At 39.2% G+C, this 12370-nt stretch overlaps 1 long non-coding RNA gene across 2 annotated transcripts; it reads left to right on the forward strand.

Moving 5' to 3' along the window:
* Nucleotides 1-5925: 5925 nt before the first annotated feature.
* On the forward strand, nucleotides 5926-8420 carry LOC121910694. Of its 2 annotated transcripts, XR_006099712.1 has the most exons (4): nucleotides 5926-6472; nucleotides 6561-6672; nucleotides 7956-8176; nucleotides 8349-8420. It is a non-coding gene; the product is annotated as an uncharacterized LOC121910694 (long non-coding RNA). The 2 variants fall into 2 exon arrangements; XR_006099713.1 differs by having other exon boundaries at nucleotides 7956-8420.
* The last annotated feature ends 3950 nt before the right edge of the window (nucleotides 8421-12370 follow it).

Raw genomic sequence — 12370 nt, forward strand, 5'->3', positions numbered from 1 at the left:
ACTGGCCATGAAGACTAAATGACTCTGCTGACTGACTGACTTCCAAATGTTGAAACATGCATGTGCAAGATGAAGCATGTAGCTTCCAATATTCCATCAGATGTTGTGCTGATTCCCTTTGGGAATGAGTAAAAAGCCTTGAGATATTTTATTTATTTGAGGAGGTAGATTGCCATTGATATTATTAATATCGTCTCTGGTTCCTGTGTTGAGAGTAATGTTCTTTTAAGTGATTTTTAAAGCGTCTTGGCTCACGAAAACCCGAAAGTTCACAAGTATTTTCTGTATTGTGGGAAAGTTTTGGGTGGTCATGCATTATATGACTGCATAGAGATGTTGCTGACTTGGCTTTTGACACATAGAAGCATTTTCATTTGTCTGTGCCTTCCAAAACTGTCACAAATCATCATTGAAAAATAAATATGCTTTATGATATGACAATACTAAGGTTAAGTTTGGTTAGGTTTAGGGACAAAAACAACCCAGGTTTAGGGAATGGTCATGGCTTGGGTTAAAATGACTGCTTTTTTAAAGTCAAGGGACCATTATTGTCATGGCTTCAATAATAACCACATGCTTAAGGTTAGGGAAGCAAGTGTCCCCAAACAACATGTATGTACTTTCAAGTGACAAAGTCTTCTAGCAGCCGTGGTAATTATGACAGTAGCAAAGGAGCAAAACAGGTGACATAATTATAAAGTGACAAAGTCCATGTAGGAAGGGGGCTGGGGCTCATTTCCTGTTTCCAACCACCTTTTGTGCTTTTTAGTGTCTTTCAGCTTATTGTTTTGTTTCACTTTCACTGCTCTTTTTAACCTCTCTTCCAGCTGTACAAGGTAGCTGTTTTCATTGAAGAAGGCTGTGATAAACCGTCTGTATGCTACCTACTCAGCACCAAACCGCAGACAGACAAAATTAGAGACTAGCTGGTGAACATAGCTGAATATTTAGCAGGTAAGAATCAAATAATTTCCTCAGGAGTTGGTGGAGACCAAAAACAGAGCAAAAAGGAGAGTGAATATTAGACTTACATTTGCCATTAGCCAGAACTATACCTCTAATTGAATGCTAATGTTGCTTGTTGTCTGCTGGCTTAAATACTGGGTGTGTTAACAGGCAAAATTGACATATTATCACCTTATTTGCTAACACCTCACCTCACATTGATCAGCTACATTAAATGCTGCAAACACACTAATATTCACTCTGAAAGGCGCTATTCTGCATTATGAGTAGGCTACTTTTTACTTTTGATACTTAATGTATATTTTGCTGGTAGTTCTTTGCTTTTATTCTTATTCTTTGCTCATGAAGATGTGTGACTTGATTTGGACTTTTATTTTAAAAGAGACCTATTTTAAAAGAGAGTCCAGTGCTGTTTTTGGGAAGAAATCATGAGTCAATGTTCCCCACAGGCTCTTTCCCTGCTCTGACTGAACTAAGGTTGCCTGGTCTTATTCTTAATTGAGAGACAGTTGACTTTATGACAGAAAAATGAAAAATATGGGACAACAATGAGGAAAGGGAACAGTAAGGACTCAGTCTTTGGCCCGGGGGGGCTTGTGTAGTTCACTGCTGAAGGTTTTAACTGCTACGCTCCACCATCTCTAGACTCCACCCGGAGTGCTTTTGGTTGTTGCATTCTCTCAGCTATCTGTATTCACAGTGTACTCTAGACAGAAAACACAGCGTTGATTACATTAAATGTGATGCAGATCAGGTGCCAGTGCCACCGGGTCAATACAACTGACAAAAGAGAAGCCTAAAGACAGCACAGTTTAGCTCACTCAGCACTCCTCTCTCTTCCTCAGAGTCTCTATGCACCTAATAACACCTGATATGTAGTCCCTAGACTTCTCTCAACACTGTGCTTCTGTCTGTCACTCTTTTTCATGTCAACCCTATTTAATATTTTTTCCCTTATTGATTCATTGCCATACATTTATTTCACTTTGCAGCATCAGCTTGTTGTGATCAGTGGTGTTTTTTTTGCCCCATACATTACACTGATCAAGGTAAATTACATGGCTGAGTATGTTCCTGAAAGAAATAGTTTGACATTGGGCACAGTGGGCACATTTGTTTACATTTGGACAGATCCAGGCTAGCTGTTTCTACCTGTTTCCACCCGCTAAGCTAATCTACTCGTGGCTTCATATTTAATGAACTCTTGCCATGAAAGCAAATACATGTATTTCCTAAAATGTCCAACTATTCCTTTAACAACTGATGATTATGTTTATGTTTACATTTCAGAGCTTTTACATAAATAGCTTCATGTTAGCTTGTGGATCTCGAATGACAATGCTTCCAACTATCATCTCAAATACCTGCCACTTAAACAAAAAACAAGAAACAAAACTGCTTAATACACCAAAAAAAAAAAAAAGAAAAAAAAAACACAGGGGAGATTTTAACAGCTTGTGGCAATTTAAAATTCACAAGGTAATATGTAAATCTGATTTGCAAGTTCTTGCACCAAACAAATTTGTTGCACAGCCAAAACATTTTCTGCCCCTTTGGGAATACATTTTTGTTCCATAAGTCTATTTAAAATAAATAATTAATTATAATAGTAAAATACTGTTCAGCAAGAGCATCAGTTCAGAAGTTCATTAGGTTCCTTATCTACAACTTAAATTTTATAATATCTCAAGAAAATAACAAAACAATGTGTAATGAAAACAGAAAGGTTATCACTGGGAGGTTAGTATATGTTTTGTTGGTGTTGTTGGCTCGTAATTTCCCTGTGGTATTCAATTAAACGTTATTTATGTATCTCTCTGCTTTTGAATTATTCATGAAGCTTATTATTGCTAAAATGTTTGAGTGAAGACAATTATCTTATTATGTAGGAAGTTTTACATTTGAAAACATTGAATGTTAAGGATGAGATGCACAGTTTAAAACAATTTGTGAGACAGCACTGCATTCTGTAAGTACTTGCCGAGGAGGAAATGTTGGGGGAGGCTAATTACTGGAGGGAGATGGGAATTTTATGAATTATGGTTGTTTGCTCTGGTCTGTGATATTTTGCTATTTATGAGTAAAATAAATGCATGGTGCAGTGAGGGGCCGAATAGTCTCTTGGCAAAGAAAGCACCGTGCCCTGTGGTGGGTGATGTACTCAGCTTACAAATGTTTTCTTGCAGTAAGATAATAGCATCGTCCAGTAGTGTTTTTTTCTGCTTCCTCTTTAATGGTGACACAGTTGCCCCACCCCGCAAGCACTGTTTTTACCAAGTGCTACAGAAAGGTTGGAGCAAATGTAGCCAACATGTGCACATAAAAGATGAAGGGTGATATTACAAGCATAAACTCAAAATGAGTCTCAAAGAAAAAGAGATATAAATAATTAAAATACTTAATAAAATACTTAGATAATGGTAACACTCACTTGGAATAAGATAAGATTAACTCTACTGATCCCAGAGAGAAAGCATTAGAAAACAAACAATAATATACAGAATATTATTGATGTTAGATGACAACATCATCTATCCTTTTAACATATTAAGTCATAAATGGCATGTGCTTTTGTAAAACCAAACCCATACAGTTAAGAAATTACTCAAGGAAATAATAATTGACATTTATAGGCATTTAAGATTTAGGCTTGCAGTGTTTTATGCCCCCTTTTGTCCTCTGCAACCACTCAAATCACTTGTGCATGTTTGAATGTGTGAGCAAGAGCACGTTTGCCTGTATGTGCACACCTCAAGGTGAAGGCCAACAGGCTCTCCCACAGGGACCAACAGATGCAGATTGCTCCATAGTAAACACACTGCTTTGTCTTCCTCACTCACTCACTCTCTCTCTCTGTATCTCATTTCCCCAAACCCTGTAAAACAAGATAGACAGCGATAAAATACAACAGGGAGAGAAAGATAAACGATAGGACAAGTGAAAGATATGGATTGGGGAGATAAAATAACTCCTTCATTTGGGTGGAGTCTCGGAGGAATAAATGCAGTGTGTGGGCAGGCACTGCTGACGGTTTATAATCTAGCCTATGGTAAATGCTTTATTTAATCTATTGAACATTTCCATCTGCAGCTGTGGCATTGTTACTGCCTGAAATTAAGTCTGACTGAGCTGTCGATTGACCACAGAGGACAAAGTTCCACTGTGAGCTCTGTCGGTGGTCTTTCAGTATTGTCTGACCACCCTCTCTTTTTGTCTGTTTGATAAAAATGCTGCATTCCTGCTTCCCCTAGTTGTCTCACAAAGTGACTCACAGCCTCTTTGTGGTTTCTGGAATTACATGTCATATAATGGTGCTGGAATTGTGGCTTTCAGGGTCAGCAATATGATACATACTGTAATAAAAAAATGCAAAGAAATAAGGCAAGTGAAGGAGTTTATATGACGTGAGAGCAGCCACAGAAACTGAAGAGTAATTAGAATATACTTAGGCTGGAGTCCACACCGAGGACACAGTGAAACGTAGGAGAACACAACTACAAATTTGCTGTGGTTAACAACACAGGGGTCGATAAGCCTCATCATGTTACCCTTCAGAAGCAAAAAGGGGAGATGGGAGATGTGCTGCTTGAGGTGGAGTGTTGGATTTTGTGTGTAGTATATGTGTGCGGAGTTGAGCACTGCTGTAAATGAAGGCAGTCGAAAAGAAGTACAAGTGTTTGAAAAGGGAAAGCGGAGTCGGGAGTGGACCTTTCAGCTGAAAAGGTCGTCCAAATAGCTACAATTTCCAGGCTAATCAGAGAGGGACGGCGTAGACACTAATCGGCTGGTCCGAAGGCTGTGAAAGGTCATTAAAAGGTTATAGAGGTCACTGCAGCCCGGCACAGATCACCTGTCCATCATTTCTTCGAATGACCTATCCTTGCAAGGTGAGCAGGAGAGCTAGACAGAGAAGAGTTATTAATGTCTCTGTGTTGCATACATTTTGCTTAGGTGAGACTAACACAGCATTTACAGAAAATAGGTGCAGCTCATCTGGTCAAGGCAGAAATTAGCCTCACAAGAGCAGATAACAGGAATGGAAACGAGTAATTCAGAGCAGAGATGCAAGGCCGCTAGAAAGATGGATGGGAGGGCAAAGGAAAAAATGTGACAGACAAATTGAGAGAATTGTTGACATTTATGAAACAGGATCCCTGATGACCCCTTTCACCTCTAAAATGCAAAACTTAATCTACACAAACTGCTACAGTTCATGAAAAAAGGCCACATTTCCCTCACAGATGGTGAATATATAAGAAGCCTTGTATCATCAGGACGTGTCACAGTCTGATATTTTCTGGTATTTACTAAAGACTTTGATTGTTTTACCCACCAACCAATCATGGAGCAGAATCCCCAAACAATGGTTGGTTACCTGCCAGAGTTATCAGTAAGTAGATAATACTGAACAACATTTGGCAGATGAGTGACTGGAATGACAGATGGTGGGTGACCGGTGTTGACTTCAGAACTAGGAAACAGACCATATTTGGCCAGAAGAATTCACACACACTGGAGTTAAACCTGGTGTGGAGATTTATTCATTTTATAATGTTGCATTACTGCAGATCTTGTTTTGATACAAAGTAGCAGTTGACAAGAGGTGTGGATGTTATGAATAAATGGATGCAATAATCTGTTTGTTATTATATGAGAAGCACATTTTTGATAGGCTGATGCTAAACTGTTTCCTTTCAGGCATGTTTTAAGTCATTTAAAAAAATACTCTGCTTGTTTCTCTTCTTCTGCTTCTCCCTCTCTCTCTTTGAATAAGTAAGTTGTGTACTGGACTACAATTAGTTTCCAAACAGGTTGTGATATCAAAAAATCCTGCTGATATACTGTACGTACACAACCTAAACTCTGATTTAAAGTCCCCCTCCACTCAAAAATGTGTTTTTCTTCTTGGTGCATCAGTTGGATGTTCGGGATTCACTGTGCAGACTGATGTATGTTTGACACTAAAAGGCTGTTTTCACATCCAGCAACTGAAGAGGGAAGGTTTCTCTGTGCTAGCCTTATATCACTTACAGCACCTTTAAAGGTGTTGTAAGTGATGAAAACCGATTCCAGCACTCCCAGGAAGGGCTTACACAACCAAATACACCAAGTGAATTAAGATTGCTGAAGAAAAGAAAGAAGAAAAGAAAACTGCCAGGGAAAAAAGAGAGAGGAGTCATGTAAGACCCGCATTTATATCAGTGTGGCCTTCAATTGGTGAGAAAACCTAAAAGGTTTTTAATCTGAGCGAAGCTTATTGTTAGCTCGGTAGCTAATATTAGCTGTAGTTATATGTGCTTAATTATAGCAGAAAATGAACTCGGTAATGCTAGCTAACTTTACAGCCAAGTGGATGACTGAGAAATGAAACATTAGATAATAATGTTCATCTGTCTTTCCCTCATTATGAGAGAGACTGCTTCACATCAACACCCTTCAAGCTCAGAGGAAAGCAACCCCCGCACCAACCATTACTGTCAAGCATTTCCAGGAGTTCCTCTGAGAGGTAGCTGGCTAGTTTCTTTTGAATAGATGGTAGTTACGGTTGCATATTAGATATCCGAATATTCAGCTGAATGGTTTCTTTTTGCCAGGGATGATGCTAATTTCGCTGGTGTACAGTGGCTGGTGGAAGAAAGCCCTCCTGAGGAAACAGCTCTTCGTTGATTGGAAAGGAAGTTTGTGCCCAGTTATTCTTGCTACCAGGTGAATTGGCTAGCTAACTCACCAGTATCAGGGAAGCAAAATTGTCACCTTTCAGCAAAAGGTGACAACCATGCCTTCTGAGAGGCTTGTGCTGATTTGCGAATGGATCGTATATCGATGATTGACGAGTCTTTTTTTCCCACACCAATATTAAGGCGATTTTAATTAACTTTCTATAGTGTTATAAAAGTAGTGCAGTTCCCTTAAGGGATAGCTCCGTGCGTAGGTTGTGTGTGTAGTGAGTGTGCAGTCGAGAGAGAGAGAGAGAAAGAGAGAGTGACGATGAAGCTGGCAACATAGCAGGTGAACGTAGCAGTGCAATGTGTGTACAGAGGCCATTTGTCAGTGAATAAATGCTACAACACCACAAGACCCAAGTCAAGTTCCCATGTCTTGCTTGCCACCTGCTGATTAAAATGAAGGGGGTTAGCCCTGAAGTTAGCGACAATGAGTTAGCCTAACCTGACCTGGCTCCCTTAAGGTGGACTGACCTTTAACATGGAACAGCTATTCTCATTGTAGTGACAATCTCAGCCGCCCCTAAACAGAGAACTGTTTGCTGAGTCTATCAAGTTTTGCTCAGCCTCTCCCAGAATTATTGGTATTTTCTGTGTTTATGAAAGGGTATTAAAATGTGAGAATATTTCTGCAAACTTAGGATGATATGTTTCCCTTATCTTGTCATATTTTGGATATGAGAGAAGGAAATGCATTTCAGTCTCTGTTTCTAAGAGGTCACAATCATGACACAGTCTCTGGGTAGCCAGGTTTTTGAATGTCTTTCTTTTTCTATCTCAAGACTACGGTCCCCAGGTCTGTATTTTGTTACAAATTTTCTTTGTTTGGTTTCAGGATTGGCCAGTTCAATTTCTCTGTTTAGTGTTTGATAACATTGAAGCTTATTCTGGTTTTTAATTTCAGTTCTCTCCAATCTTTTCAATTTAAGGTCAAAGCATTTTGGCTTTGGCACTTTGTGTGCAGTTGTCATTGTTTTGGTGTTGGACTGTGGTATGAAGTTAAAATGCAAATAGACCCAGGGTGTCTGATTCAAAATTTATCTCTCTGTCTTGTCTCTGTCTCTCTCTCTACCAAATATAACATAAGCTGTGTTTTCCATTAGATTTGTCAGTTGTAGAGTATATTGTGTTTTTGTTTTGTTTGATGAACTTTATTGTATAGTGAATGCAATGTACTTCAATACAATGGCTGTAAATACAAATTTATAGTAATTAGAAATGAGTAGGCTAACTCAACCTATTTTTGTTTGTGTTTTCTGTTAACAGGTGATGCTCGAATGGACAGTCCTGGTTTCTGTGCACATTGTACATACACCAGCGTGGATCACGACACCAAAGAAATGATCAGCGTGGTCAACATGGACAAGAGAGAAACTGGGAGAAATTCCTTCATTATGGAGAGGGAGGCGCTCATCCACATTTTTGACAAGCACTTTTGAACTGAAGCTCTCAGAGTTCTGCACAGGCCCAAATTGCAGCTCTTTTTGGTAGGACATATTGCACTTACAGTATATGTTTCATTTGCTGCTGTTGCTCTTGCTAATAAAGAGCATTAGTTCCCAAACATTCATCAGACATAAATGTAACTGTTTTGGATTATGACCAGGAAATGTTTATTGATACCAACATTGTTTATGTTTGTTTTGTTGACAATTTCAGCCAAGGGGAAATAAAAAGACAGTAGAGTTCATCACTCACTCGACATGTGGCATGGATCCAAAAACTTTGGCATAAAAATACATTCAGTAAGTGTAATAAGTGCCCAATGGAGTATAATCTGAAACTGTATATGTGTAATTTCAATAGTGGACACTCAAAAGTATGGCATGACAAGAAGTCATAACACACACTGATGTTCAGTTACATTATGATGTGCAGTCATACTGTTTGATTTTATACATGTAATGTAAATAAAGTACATCAATCTGTCAAGGAATATGTACATTTATTCACCAACTCAAAGATGTAAGCTGCTGTTATTATCTACAAGTGTCGCCTCCACTGCAATGTTGAGTATGTTGAGTAGGGCTCCTTGACATTAAAACATCAACCCACTGACAGATAACAAAGACAAGCTCTGGATGCAGAAGGACTCCGAAGCTCATCTGAAACTTGTAGAAGTAATCCTGAATGAGCACTGGCTCAAGTCTGTCCACAAGTACTTCACTTTCAAGTCAGTCTGTCTGGGTGGGTGCTATTAATTTGGTATTTAATGGTATACAGTAACTTTGGCTACTGATCATATGGACACTGTTGTAGCATGAAAAGAATGGGTAAAAATATTTGACTGCCTGAGCAGATTACCCAAGCGAAAGGGAAATGGATCATTTAAGTAAGTTCATCATGAAGCCATCTTATGCTTTAGACATGTTTTCAACATTTAGGTAGGAATTTGGTAAGTCTGTCAATAATATTCCAAAATGAATTATTCTAATAGTGTTTACCAAAGCTAGAAAAATTTTTCTCAAGTACAAATGACTGAGTTAAACGTAACCACTCTTACCATCCGATAAGGTGGCATAAGCTTTACAAAAAGAAATCAAGGAGGTGGACACTGCAGACAGTGAAGGAAGTGAAGAACTACAGCTACATGCCAGCACTTCAAAGAGCTGTCCTGCAGAAAAGGCTGTCAACCGGTGTTGGTATGCCATCAGTGAGGTCAAGGAGGCCTCTAGGAGTTCTGTGCAATATTCCAGCACCACCCACAGAAAAGTTGTTGCAGACACAAGCCAGCAGAGGAATAGGTGAATCATACAATCTGCCTTGGGTGAAACTCAATATGTGAAATGTGTAGTGGAACATGTTTTTACCCCCAAACATAAGAGAAAATGGTTCGGATATAATATTATAATATTAATATTGTAGATGTTCCTAAATAAAATGGAGAGAATTTCTTTTATTTAAGCAAATGGGGAACTTGATAAGGCACTATCTTGATGTGCCCAAATATACAAAAACAGTCTCTAAAACTTGTATTTAGTGAGTTGTCCAATATTGTCCAAAAGAGCTCCATGATTTACTGACAAAAGCCCTATCACCTGAAATAATTACTCAGTATGTTTTTTTTTTATCAGTAGTGATGAAAGAACTGATCCTGACCTGTGATGCACTTCAAATGACTGCTCCCTATTGTGTTTTAAAAGGACAATCCCTGCAACAGCAGCAATGCTGAGCTCCTGCTTTGTCTTTCAGGCCCCAGCAAAATATGTTTATATTCTGTATATTATGTAAATATTGTGATTTTTAAAAAACATATTTTATATTGGACTAAAATAAAGCATTATAATACTGTCAACCTTGTTATTCCTGTATCATAAAGCCAACCAAACTGAGAATGGGGTGAATGTAAAAAAATCTTTTATATATTACGTACATGTTGAAATATTACAATATACACAATTACAATAAAACAAAGTTTAAAAAATACAATAAACAAAGTGTGAATGCAGGTATAAAGTGTCAGGTCTACACTCTACTTAGGCGAAAGTCTTACATATCGGCCGTGAGGATCTGGAAAACGCTCCTGAATCTTCAGAACGCAGCAACTGGGGATCACAACCCTGTTTCCTAGTCCCAACACTCCATGCTGCTACATAACATGTTGTCTGTAGACAGCATGGCGGAACTGATGGTTGTGGTCACTCGGGTGTTGGGCATCAGACTGTGCATGGATGTCATTCCAGATTCCCACAGCCAGCTTCAAGACCCTTTCTTGAAGGATGTACACATCTATTTGAGGCAGCATGGATATGCACCAGGGTGGCTGCTGACCACAGCATAAATTCTCGGCATCTGATGGCATCTCCAGACACTTCTGACAAATGCACCAATGTGGCTGTCCAGGGAAAGGAATGCAATGTAGTTCAAAGAAGATCAGGCTAGGGTCCCGGCAGAACATGGACATTTCCAACAGCTCCTCCCGACTCAGTGTGCTTAGTGCTTCCTGAAAGGATAGTTCTGAAATATTAGTAGTCATATAAAGCTTTGTTATGGTCAAATGACAGTATATTTTATAAAGTATACTGTATATGCTTATAAGCATACACTGACAGACAATGACTTCTAAACTAGAAGTACACAAATGAAAATAAACTAAGAAACAGGACATTGCGTGTTCATTGACTGTCTCAGCAAAGTATAATCAATACATACTGATACATATTGATTGCAACCCTGGCTGTTTGAAGTTCCTGCACAAACGCCAGCACCTCTGCCTCTCCCTCTACCATGACCATGTCCTGGTTCGCCTCTGCCTCTGCCTTGGTCTGCAGCTCTCCCTCTTCCCCGACTACCTGTTGGTTCGTCTACCTGATGTGAACTGTGATAGAAATTATAACAAAGTTACAACAAATCAAATTATAACAAAGTTCTTTTTGACAACTGCAGCTTCATAGCTTGAGTGATTGACCATTCAAATAACTTTCTCACAAGTTGCCATTAGAGAACTTATTGGACAATTCCCAGTTGCTTTATTCATATTTACAAATAATGTTGTTAGAATTGTCTGGTTAATCAGCAGCGTTTCATCCACTCATAGCATGACCAGATAAAATGCCACTAGCCACCACCAGCTAATTCTCTATCTAGCCAGTAGGACACTAGCTAGCTAATTAATACTTTCAAACACCATATTCATACTAGAGTTACCATACGGGTGTAATGTGTCATTAGTCCCTGATTTCAGTAGATGGCCGGCAAACTACATTTATTGCCAGTGCCAATCATGGTCCAGAATGCAACACACAATTGTGATGTGGAAACTTGAGGCCTCCAGTGCACATATACTGAGAATGGACTTCATAGCAAAGAAGGAGACATCTTGTGTCCAGCAGTTAAACTTTTGAAATGAAAAACATTTGCATATTCAGAGATTATGGGTTTTTCAGTGAGGAAGAAGGAGTAGATGTCATTTTAAGGCTTTTAATGAAGTAATTGAAGGTTTTTTTCTGTGGAAAACCCATGTCAAATACAAATTATTATTTCAAGCAGAGTATATTTTATATGTTTTGATGTCTGGAAGGGATCTATGAAGGTATACTATTTTCCTAAAAAAAACAATACAATCCCTCTCAATCATCACTTATGACCTGCTAGAAGTTTGTGGCGGTGCCCTGCCCGCTAACTGTATTTTCTTGTTTTCTTTTTGTTTTGCTGTATTAGGGCTGTTCTGGACATCAACCTTTGGGTAGTGGGTGTGTAGCCCCCAGTCAATAACAGCATGCAAGTGTGAGGGTGGACTCATAGTGTAGTGACCAGGTTACATCGCATCAGTGTTTCTCCTGCTTCTCTGTCTTCTCTGCTGTGTTCAGACTACTGCTGTGTGCTGCTCCTCTGCTGTCCGTGTGTCTGTTTTACCAACACACACACACACACACACACAGAGCAGAGAGGCCAGAGCAGACAAGATGAAGCTCTGCATTCACACAAAATCCGGCAATGTGACACCTTCCTGCAGGGTTGTGCAGCGGTGTGGGTATGTTTATTTGCTATTTATATGCTGCTCTATTTCGCTCCCTCTCTCTCTTTCTCTGTCTCTCTCTCTCACTCTGCTCTCATCTCACTCTGGTCAAGCCGGGGAGGGGGGACCAACTTTGAATGCTGTGTTTACAAACAGCAACCGACAAATCTTGTATAGTATACCTGTAAGGCGAGCACAGCTGATGAATGTGGAAACAGCCTTC

Source organism: Thunnus maccoyii, chromosome 13, assembly GCF_910596095.1.
Source record: "Thunnus maccoyii chromosome 13, fThuMac1.1, whole genome shotgun sequence".
Lineage (NCBI taxonomy): Eukaryota > Metazoa > Chordata > Actinopteri > Scombriformes > Scombridae > Thunnus > Thunnus maccoyii.